The following is a 12,007-nucleotide window of genomic DNA, read 5'->3' as shown; positions in this document are numbered from 1 at the left end:
GCCTGGGGGCCGGATCCGGCCTAATCACCTTCTAAATCCAGCCTGCGGACGGTCCAAGAATCAGCGTGTTTTTACATGAGTAGAATGTGTGCTTTTATTTAAAAGGCATCTCTGGGTTATTTGTGGGGCATAGGAATTCGTTCGTTTTTTTTCTTCAAAATATAGTCCGGCCCCCCACTAGGTCTGAGGGACAGTAGACCGGCCCCCTACTGAAAAAGTTTGCTGACCCCTGCCTTAGTCAGACGCAACCCTCTGAGAGGATCGTACTGTGACTCTCTTTGCCTTGGAACCAGCATTTCTCAGCTATAGCTGATTCTGGGTGAAGCAAGTCTTGATTTCGTTCCCAGGCTTAGGCAGGGTGCTGGGTGCAGGATTTGCGCAAGGGAGAAAGAAGGAGAGGCCTTGCTTTTCCTCCTTATTCCCCCTGATTCAGAGGCACCAGCCGCCTCATCTGCCTTTGTCTCCTGCTCTCTCCTCCCACGGGGCCGATGGCGTCCTCATTATCAGGGGCTTATTCATTCATTATTCACCACCGGGGTTGCAAAACGGCCCATCTGGCACGATTGCAGCACAGCTCGGCGTCCGGGGAGAGAACCTGCTATTGAATTATTCAGAGATTGCTCAGATGCCCCCTGCCATATCAATACGCAGAGGGAGACACCAATGTATCACTGTCATGATCCCACTTTCTAATCCTATACAATCTGCACACACACACACACACACACACACACACACACACACACACACCTGGGTCTTATCAGGCTGCGTCACTCTGGGCCTTATCAGGCTTCAAACACAGAATCTAAGAATCTTGGCTCCTTTGATCGATCAATAATCTTTATCGATCGATAAATAGCAGTCCTCTGAGAGATTATTTTTCCAGAGGATTCTCAGAAAATATAACCTCTGCTGTGCTCTCTTCATCAGGTCTTTACTGTTTTCTCCCCAGGTTAGGTCATCTCTCAACTCCATTCCCAGAAATCGAGGAACACAGAAATTAGGGTTGCCATACGTCCTGGAATTCCCGAACACGTCCTCTTTCAGGAGTCCTACATGCCCATCTGGGGGGAATTTTACATTTTAAAGCAGATGTTCTGGATTTGGGGTTTAAATTTTGTGTGTGTATGCATGGACAGCTCTGGTTCAGGCTCGGGCAGAGGGCCTAATGGGCGATTGCCCTAAAAAAGCTCGACAACTTTTTGTTTCCGGATTTTTACCTCTTGAAAATATGGCAACCCTAGGAAATCATCTCTTGCTCATTTCTTACACACACTAAACTTTTAAAGCACATTTGAGAAACATTTCCCCCGTCAAAGAATTCTGGGCACTGTAGTTTGTTAAGAGCTGGAGGGAATTGTAGCTCTGTGCGAGTTAAACTATACAGAAACCAGAAGCCTTTGAGCAAAATAATGTGCTTTGAGTGTGCTTCAAATCAGGTATTTAAAAAAGTGAAAATCCAGAGACAAAAGATGAGCTTTTCCGGGGGGGGGGGGGGCAAAGTTGTTGCAAAATCTCCCCAAAACTGGAAATTTTTAAGCTATTTTAAAGGAAAGTCGCCCAAAAAAAGTGACATTTCCCATATTGGTTGCCTTATGCCCAGATTTTCCCAGACATTTGTACCGATTTTTGGAAATTCCGTCCGGATGTTATTTCCGATGGCCAAATCCCTGATATGTCCAGACGTATGGCAACCCTAGCTTCAAATATATGGTATGTACACAGCCAAAGTCCAGATGCTGAATGAGCCCACCACCTCACAAGGCAGTCTTTTCTGTTGTTGAACAGCGCATGCTATTAGGAAGATCCTTTTACAGTTTACCAGAAATCTGCTTCTCTGCAATTCCTGCTGATTGGTTCTAGTACTGGGACAAGTCCAAGGTGTTAAGATTAGTATATAAAGTCCCTAACAGCTTAGGACTACTTTACTACTACTACTACTAATAATAATAATAATAATAATAATAATAATAATAATAATTTATTTATACCCCGCCCATCTGGCTGGGTTTCCCCAGCCACTCTGGGCGGCTTCCAACAGAACACTAAAATACAATAACCTATGAAAGCTGGACCATAAAGAAGGCTGATTGCCGAAGAATTGATGCTTTTGAATTATGGCACTGGAGGAGACTCTTGAGAGTCCCATGGACTGCAAGAAGATCAAACCTATCCATTCTGAAGGAAATCAGCCCTGAGTGCTCACTGGAAGGACAGATCGTGAAGCTGAGGCTCCAATACTTTGGCCATCTCATGAGAAGAGAAGGCTCCCTGGAAAAGACCCTGATGTTGGGAAAGATGGAGGGCACAAGGAGAAGGGGACGGCAGAGGACGAGATGGTGGGACAGTGTTCTCGAAGCTACCAGCATGAGTTTGACCAAACTGCGGGAGGCAGTGGAAGACAGGAGTGCCTGGCGTGCTCTGGTCCATGGGGTCACAAAGAGTCGGACACGACTAAAGGACTAAACAACAACAACAAATTAAACATTAAAAGCTTCCCTAAACAGGGCTGCCTTCAGATGTCTTCTAAAAGTTTGGTAGTTATTTTTCTTATTGACATCTGGTGGGAGGGTGTTCCACAGGGTGGGTGCCACTACCGAGAAGGCCCTCTGCCTGGTTCCTTGTAACTTGGCTTCTCACAGTGAGGGAACTGCCAGAAGGCCCTCAGCACTGGACCTCAGGCAGAACGATGGAGGTGGAGACGCTCCTTCAGGTATACTGGACCGAGGCCGTTTACTTGCAGGATCACCTTGCCCCATATGTGCCCACTCATTCTGCAGAAGTGGCAGTGTTACAGGTGTCATACAATGTCTGTTCTGCACCTGTCATAAAGCAATATTTTAGCGTTGCTTTGGAACTCCCTGCCTATTGACATGAGGCAAGCACCTTCCATGTACTCTTTACTGCACCTGCTTGAAACATTTTTGTTCAGGCAAGCCTATCCAGAAATGTAGAACTTACATGTCTTTTATTTTTTGCTGCTGGTAATCATCTTTTGAATGTTTATATATACCTGATTTTAACTGCTTTTATCTATAATATTAGCATTTTATTTTATACTTGTGTTAATCTCTTGGAGTAGGAGTTCCCATTGGTGGTCCGCAGAACTCCAGGAGGTCCATTCACATAACAAAAACTAATATAGAGGTATGACAGTTGTCAAATGTTGGGGGTCCATGGCTTGGCTTTCTGAAGAACAGGGGGTCTGCAGAACTTAGCTCTCACGTGGCACCCCAAAACACACCTTTGGGGGTGATGTGTGAGATCATGGCCCCAGAAAAAGCGCTTTTGTGGGGACAACAGCACAGCACGAAAAGTGCAAGAGCACGGTACCCAAAATGGCTACCACAACCTCAAGCAAAAAAAAACCACAGGCTGTCCCGTTTTTTCCAGGGCAGTTTCGTAATTATGAAACAGTAATAGTGTTCAAAGCCATCCCCCATCGCTTTTCCAAAAGGAAACAGTAGGGACAGCGATTTTCAAGGGTAGATACTAGAAAACAACAACCTTCCTTAGAGCCGGTGAAGTGGGTCCTAATCAGCCATGGCTCTCTCGGCGCCTGGAGAGCCATGGTGTCCTGCAAGGCCCTCAGAAACAGGATGAAAACGGCCATGCAACTTGGGAGGAGGGGTTGGGGAGAGTATCTACAAAGAAGGACTCTGAAATATTTCACCCCAAGGTGTGAAATGTTGCAGTATCTCTCTCTTGCCCAAAACATGTAGCCGCTAATCGAATCGCACAGTTTTGCAGATGGACCTGTGGCCAGAAGCAACTAAGGAAGGTGATGGGAGAAAGCCTGACCTGAAACCCTTTGCATGCTGGGTAGTGATGGGCAGGCACAAAGGGATATTGTTTTCCGCTCCCTCAGGAAGAAGTGTGGTGCCCAGCTGATAAAAAGGTGCTGGGGCTATGAGCTTTGGTTAATCTGTTTTTTTAAAAAGAGGTGAAACCTTCCTTGCAAGTCTCCTGGCTGTGTTTTGTACCAGGTGGGGTAACCAGGGCAGTCATATGCAGTGCTATTTTTCTTTTTTTAAAAAAAAATGTTTAGGCGTACTCTCCTTTTGACTCAAGAAAATCAACATTTTATAGTTCAAATCATGGAAAATAAATACAGTAAATGGACAAAAGATCAAATCTATGCTTCCAGGAGTCACAAGAAAGCTGCAGAGATAGTGCAGGATAGTGCGCACCCCGGAAATTATCTCTTTCAGTTTCTGCCTTCTGGAAGAAGGTACAGGGTTATAAAGACTAGGACTAGCCACCTAAGAAACCGTTTCTATCCAAATACGATTTTGGTTTTAAACACAGTGTAAGGTAGTCTCTATGGGAGTATATTGTATATAATTATGGAGTATCAGAGTTTCTAGGGGGTTAACCAGGCTGGGATAGCTGGGATAGCAGGCTTGTTGGTTTCTGAATGTCTGATGTACATTTTTTCATTTTCGTTGGGGACAATGACAACAAAGATTATTGTATCGTATCATATTCACAAAATGTTTAGGGGTATGTGTACTCCTGCATCCCCCCCAGGAAAAAAGCATTGGTCATCTGTAAACTACAGACTGGAAGCGGGCAACAAACCATTCCCTGTCTCTGAAGAACCTGCAGCCCCGTCATGGCTTATCAGCAGCCTCGCCAGACTAGATTTCCCATAATTCTTTAGGAGAAGCCCTGACAGTTAAGCTAGCAATAGTTTCTTCGTGCTGTTACCTCCACATCAGAATCTCACCTCAACATCTGCTGGAAGGGGGACCGAAACCACCTCTCAGAATGGCAAGTTTCGGTACATCTTAAATTAGTTGACAGTACAGTGGTACCTTGGGTTACATACGTTTCAGGTCACATACGCTTCAGGTTACAGACTCCGCTAACCCAGAAATAGTACCTCGGGTTAAGAACTTTGCTTCAGGATGAGAACAGAAATCGTGCAGTGGGGGTGCAGTGGCAGCAGGAGGCCCCATTAGCTAAAGTGGTGCTTCAGGTTAAGAACAGTTTCAGGTTAAGAACGGACCTCCAGAACGAATTAAGTATTTAACCCGAGGTACCACTGTACTCAACAAGGAAGGGTTGGGTGGTGAATCTGAGGCACTCCTTTGTCAATATTCTTGGTCTGTGATATCCCTAATTTCCCCACAGACCAACTGTGACAGGTGAGTGGGACCACTCACCTGTCAATAACCTTCCATTATAATGATGTTTGGTCATTCCCATCTGCTGATATCTAAAGGAGGTCACTGTAACTGTCAGTCAGCTGATTGGCGGTTAAAGGGAGCCTCTTTGAAGTCCATCTGGAGGAAGCAGTTTAGATTCAAACGGCTTCCTCCAAGAGGAGCATTTTGTCCTCTGCATATGTCACAGTCCTTTAACATTGATTCGGGGAAAGCAGATAACGAATGGATCAAACTGGCACAGAGAACAACTTTAAAAACTTACAAATTATTCAGTTTTCATCACACACAGATCGTGAACTCTAGTCCACAAAAGCTTATGTCATAATATACCTGAAGGAGCATCTTCACCCCCATCACTCAGCCCAGACACTGAGGTCCAGAACCAAGGGCCTTCTGGCAGTTCCCTCACTGCGAGAAGCGAGGTTACAGGGAACCAGGCAGAGGGCCTTCTCGGTGGTGGCGCCCTCCCTGTGGAACTTCTGATTTCAAATAAACAAACAAACAACTATCTGACTTTTAGAAGACATCTGGAGGCAGCCCTGTACTGGGAACTTTTTAACGTTTTATGTTTTATCGTGTTTTTAATATTCTGTTGGGAGCCGCCCAGAGTGGCTGGGGAAACCCAGCCAGATGGGTGAGGTATAAATAATAAATATATTATTATTAATAATAATAATTTGATTTTTTTTTAAGTGCCTCAGGGCTCTTTACAGCAAGATGCCCTTACTGCAACAGATGTTACTAACATGGGGACATGGAAGTGAAATAATAAATACTGCATCTCCATGCATGAGAGAAAACGGGTGGAAAATACAATGGCCGATCCAGATCGTCGCTGATTCTCTTCTTTGGTTTCCTTCTCCCTTCCTTTCCATGGGATTTTCTACAGTCTCAACATTTTCTGTTGATGCTCCATTTGCCTTTGGCCCGATAAGCACACAAAGATTAAAGGAAGTCTGCCTCTGCGATGCAAGGCTGCAGGGTCTTATCTCTTGCTGGGAGAGAGAGAGAGGTCACTCTTGCAGATGACATGTTTACTGAGCATTTCACCTTGATTCCCAGGAGCTTTTGCCTCCGCTTGCCCCTCCACCAGCAACAACCCAGGTCCCCTTTCAGAAGATGCACTTCCCAAACTCCTCTCCTCCTAACATTTTGGGAGCTGCAGCAAGCCACAAAATGCCACACATACCCCGACCGTAAGAAAAAAGGAACGAGTGAAGATCTACATCAGGAACAAGGAGGGAGGATCTACACTTGCAACAAGGAGGCAGTGAAAAGCTACATCGGGAATAGAATCATTGCAGAGTTCAAAGGGACCCCAAGGGTCATCTAGTCCAACCCCCTGCAATACAGGAATCTCAACTAAAGCAGCCATGACAGGTGCTTAAAAACCTCCAAGGAAGGAGAGGCCACAACCTCCGGAGTGAGTCCCTTCCACTGTGAAACATCTCTTATTGTCACAAAGTTTGATGTTTGATCAGAATCTCCTCAATTGTAATTTGAAGCCATTGGTTCAAGTCCTGCCCTCCGGAGCAGGAGAAAACAAGCTTGCTCCATCCTACACCATGTGACAGCCCTTTAGATATCTGAAGATGGCTATCGTATCTCCTCTCAGCTTCCTCTTTCCCAGGCTAGGCAAACCCGATTCCCTCAACCGTTCCTCATAAGGCTTGATTTCCAAACACTGGGTCATCTTGGTCACCCTCCTCTGCACACCTTCCAGCTTGTCAACAAATATCTTAAATTGTGGCGCCCAGAAGTGGACACAGGGAGGGAATTGGAGGTGTTATGTACTGAGCTGAATCCTAGAACAATAGGATCCAGAACGCAGCAGTCTGATTGGTCTGCAGGAGCCACCCAATCCAGCTCCAGCTGGAAGTGAATCAGCGACCTGATTGGCCTGCAAGAGCAGCCAATCAGGCTTCTGGAGGAAGTGAATCCGCAACCTGATTGGCCTACAGGAGCAGCCCGGAATTAGCCAATCACGCGGGGCCCATTGTGTAAATAATGTATATGTAGCTAGATGTTTTGGGGATAGTTTCATTCGTAGCTACTACGAGCTGAATAAAGAGCATGAAATTCACACTCGACTCCGAGTATATTTCAGGATCAATCTTGCCGGATGTTGAAGTGGGAATCAAAGGGGGAAAGGGGCCTGCTCTGAGTCATACCGAGTGAGTGCAGACCCCAAGAGACCCCAGAGCTCAGCCCAACACACCATTTCCTCCCTAAGAGTGGCAGGAGACCAGCAGCGCCTCCTATTCTGCAAGATGAGGCATGGGGACGGCAGATCTGGCCTCCAAGAAGCAGCAGCAGCAGCAGTGGTCAATGCATTCCTTGGAGGCTGGATCTGCCGCCCCTGTGAATCCTGTCGCCTGAGGCAGTCGCCTCACCTTGCCTCCTGGGTGAGCCGGCCCTGCCTAACCACCCAGGCACCGCTCTCCCTTCCCTAAGGAAGCCAACAGCCCTGACTACGAAGTCTCCACAGCCACCTATCAGGAATGGACTGCGGGGATTTGCGGGGGAGAAAGAGATGGCTGAGACATGACCTAATGTGTCTTTTCCAGCCATGACCTTCGCATCTTCAAATGCAAACAAGAAACCAGAGAGAGCTAATAATACGCAGCTAGGCTTGCCTGGAGTAAACAGTCCGCTGCCCTGGCTGGGAAAGCAAGGAGCTCGGGTGACACCCGCCTGGAGCCAGCGTGCACAGCCAAGAATGCACCGAGGACGGGGATAATGTTACTGGGCTGCTGCTGTCCTAAGCGAGTCGCCCGTGTTCCTCCATCCCAATGCACTGAGCAGCGTGCGGACAATTTGCAGCAGGAGAGAGGCGCTGGGGATGAAGTTTGCCCCCAAATGAGACAGTCCCTTTGGAGCAGGCATAGGCAAACTCGGCCCTCCAGATGTTTTTGGGACTACAACTCCCATCATTCCTAGCTAACAAGACCATTGGTCAGGGATGATGGGAATTGTAGTCCCAAAACATCTGGAGGGCCAAGTTTGCCTATGCCTGCTTTGGAGCCTCTGTTTATAAGGGGATTGGACAAAGCCCTAGAAGCAACCTCGGCCAATGGTAAATGCTAAATGGAGACTCCATGTTCAGCAGCAGCGACTGGTGTTCAGATCTCCACATTTCCAAATCAGTTTGCAACTTCCTGTTTCTAAGTCCTAATGAAAATTCACCGGCGTTTTAATGCAGATCGCTCCCCAATACGCTATTTTATTTTCATTAATTTTCAGTTAAGGTGGGTCATGTACACATTTTTGTCTGCAGCTCTCCCCCAACCTGCACATTTCTGTAAAGCAACCTTTCCTAATTAAACATATTTTATTACGCATGTTCTATTTTCACTAATAGTATGCATTTTGGGTCACACTTTCCCCAAATGTATGCCTTTTTATACACATTACTTGGCTGGAGTACTGCATTGCAAGATTCAGAGAAGAGCGTATCTTGGAGGACGGTTGGGTTTCAGTTCACACATTGTTTCAGAAAGTGTGAATTAGGCAGGTTCTCCATTTTATGAAAACTGAATCTAATTCTGGGTCCGACTTAAGGTGCTCAAACTAGTGTCTAAAGCACCGAATGACTTTGACCCCAAATATCTGAAAGACCACCTCCTGAGTGTTAAGATCAGCAGAGGGGGGCCTTCTTGGTAGTTCTGCAGAAGCTGGGGGCGGGACGAAAGGAGAGGGCAATGTCTGTGATACCCCCTAAAGTTGTGGAATTCCCTCCCTACAGGGGCCCATCTGGCTTCTTCATTGCCCAGCTTTTGGCAAATGCTGAAGACTCACCTCTTCGACAGCTGTGTTTTCAGAGTCCACCCAATTCCTGTGCCAGTAATCTGTTTTTAATTCTGAATTTATATTGTTGCAATCCGCCTTGTGTTGCTCTTTTTGTTAAAATTGTTAGCTCTACATCAGACTGATTCTGCAAGATCAAAGCTAAATTCTGCAGCTTGCTAATGTCATGCCTTGGGACCTGCTGGTAAAGGGCAGGTAATAAATTTTAAAACAATATTTTCTGCTGATGCCCCCTCACCTTAGGTGTTCCTTTGACCCACTGTTATCACCCACAGACAGGCCTTCAGGCTTTGCTCCTTGTCTGCCCAAGCATGATTGGATTACCTTGGCTGAAGCCACTATTGATATGGAGGGAAATTAAAGCATTGGTGTTACGTACTGAGCTGAATCCTAGCACAATAGGATCCAGAATGGAGCAGTCTGATTGGTCCGCAGGAGCCACCCAATCCAGCTCCAGGTGGAAGTGAATCAGCCTGCAGGAGAAGCCAATCAGGCTTCTGGAGGAAGTGAATCCGCAATCTGATTGGCCAACAGGAGCAACCTGTAATTAGCCAATCACGCGGGGCCCATTGTGTAAATAATGTATATATAGCTAGACGTTTTGGGGAAAGTTTCATTCATTGCTACTACAAGCTGAATAAAGAGCATGAAATTCACACTCGACTCCGAGTATATTTCAGTTGGTTTTTCTCTTGCTACACCTCAAGCTACCCTGTTATTAGTCCCTGATAACCAAGTCTATAGCTGGGGTGTCTCTGCTGTCCAAAGTTTTCTGACAGCCACTCGATGGATTATGTCCCAGAAATGGACAAACACTCACAACTCAGCTGCTGCAGTGCCTTCCAAGAGTATGCTGCCTAATTTAACTGTGTTTTGTGTGTTGCCCTTCTTGTTAAAACTCTTAGCTCTACATCAGACTGATTCTGCAAGATCAAAGCTGAATTCTGCAGCTTGCTTATGTCATGCAAATTCAGCAGGCAAAGACAACATGATTTATCCCACTTCTGGAAATTACAGGGAGAGACAAAAGTGCTGTAAAGGACTGAAACGAAACAGAAATCTCTGACCAAGGGGAAACCTTGGCGCACACAACGGAGGGAGACTCTCAAATTATCTAAGAAACAGACAAAACAAGCTACTGGATATAACGAGACACAAAACCCTAAGGTACAAATCACGTATTTAAGAGTGCAGAGATGTAGTTTGCAGATTTTTAAATAGCCACAAGACAATAAACGATGCAACATAATTCAAAAGTGTACTGTGCTGCCCAGGTCTCAACATCTGGAGAAATCTTAAGTGTTTTAACATTTTCAGGACACTCCAGTTGTGAGATAACGTGGAGCAGCCTTTCAGCCAAAGATCTATATGAGAAAGGTCTTGTCTTTGTGCATCTCACAACAAGCATCTCACGACAAGTGTTTTGTTTCCATTGTTCCGGAAGAATGACTAAAAGGCTCCAAAAATGTAAAACATGCACTAAGACACAGTAGAGGGGGAGGCAGTTATCTCAGACAGAAATCTTACAAGTGGGCCCTGACACAAAACGTTGCCCTTTGAAAGCCGTTCCAGATTCCAGACTCTGCAGTCAGTCAACATGTCAGCGGCTGTTGAACACACACACACAACCTTGTTGCTCCCAGGCAGGGACTTAATATTGCAAGTGGACTGCTAGAAACAGGCTTATTCTAAGATCAGATTTTCTGCAGGAAGGGTGAATTTGGGTTGAATGGGGGAGGCGGATACAAACGAGAATTTTGGTGCCATGACATCAGGTGGAGGCTGAGAGACAACTTATGTTTCACAGGCTGGGAGTCGCAGTTTTGTTTCAGATTTTTTAATTAAGTTGCTTATAATTTTCTTATTGCATTATACTTTATCCTAATGCTGCCTTATTTTATTTCTTGGTTCAGGAGCTGCCCAGAGAGCTTCTGTTAAGGACTGTGTGAATCTAGGATGTAGTTTGCCCTCCCTGCTCCACATTAGCTCTTAGAAATCCCTGTTTCCCAGCAAAACTCTGCTGCCTGGCCTGTTAGCAAATAATGCGACACTTTTCCCTATTCTTTACTAGTTACCCTTGACTACAGTAGTTGCCTCCTCCTTTTCTTCTTTTTCTGAGGTCCCTGTTTCCGTCTTTGGATAAGAGGCCCTTTCTCTTTTTTTAAGGGGCAGACTTGTACATTAAAGTGCAGCCCAAATATATTTACAGGCGTCTCCCATAAGCGTGAAATCACATATATCATCTCAAAAGCCTGTAAACACTCTCTAAACTTCTGGAAGCCCTAGAAAAACCCTTTAAAAAACAAACAAACCAAAAGCACTTACCAGACCGGCATGAACTATGGCAATGGTGGCTCTCGGTTTTCCTCTGCCAAAAATCCACAAAAATCCGCCTAACTCCACCACGATTGCTCCCACCAAACCTCTTTTCTCAAACTCCCAACTCTCCACAGGCCTCAGAGGTCGGTGCAAAGGCTCCTGGGATTGCTAGCTGCTTTTCTGCTCTTGTCGTGCCATTTTTTGTGCTTTTCATGCCTTTCCGCAGTTGAAATTGATTTCTTAAATTATTTCCCGGTGCCGCTCACCCGCCTTCTGCATGTACCGAAGAGGAGAGGAGTTTTAATCCAGACCTACTGCAAAGGCTCCCTCGACTCGGCCAGCCCTGATTCACAGATACTGTGGGTGACAACTGTTTCCACAGCTCCTAGAAAGAGACAACTGTGTGTCCCGGACAGTTGTGAGGTGTGGGCTTTGCCTGCGTGTGGCAACTGCTGCCGAAGGGGAAACAGGTGGGGGACACTGTGGAGAGGGAGAGAGAGGGCAAATCTCTCCTCCACAAAGCCGACCTGCACAGAAAATCCAAACTTCCACCTTTTCGTGCTAGAATTCCTTTTCCCTCTGTCCCTTTTCTGTAAGCGAGTCTCCTTTCATGCCCCACGGTAGTTCGCTGTCGCTTCTGATTTACACTTCGTGAGAGTCCCATAGACTGCAAGAAGATCAAACCTCTCCATTCTGAAGGAAATCAGCCC

The 12,007-nt window shown here is 46.0% G+C and overlaps 1 protein-coding gene across 2 annotated transcripts in view; it reads right to left on the bottom strand.

Annotated features, from left to right (window-relative positions):
• Positions 1–11,689, bottom strand: part of DDR1 (discoidin domain receptor tyrosine kinase 1) — a 96,792-nt gene extending 85,103 nt beyond the window's left edge. The window contains exon 1 of one of the 2 annotated variants that reach the window (XM_083600620.1): positions 11,304–11,689. The gene's annotated coding sequence lies outside the window, so the exon portion shown is untranslated. The remainder of the gene's footprint in view (positions 1–11,303) is intronic. The other variant, XM_083600623.1, reaches the window with a different exon arrangement.
• Positions 11,690–12,007: the final 318 nt, after the last annotated feature.

The sequence above is a fragment of the Podarcis filfolensis genome (genome assembly GCF_964270895.1).
Source record: "Podarcis filfolensis genome assembly, chromosome: 2".
Classification (NCBI taxonomy): domain Eukaryota; kingdom Metazoa; phylum Chordata; class Lepidosauria; order Squamata; family Lacertidae; genus Podarcis; species Podarcis filfolensis.
Note: the sequence above shows the minus strand (reverse complement) of the source record. Positions and strands in the feature narration are given on the sequence as shown.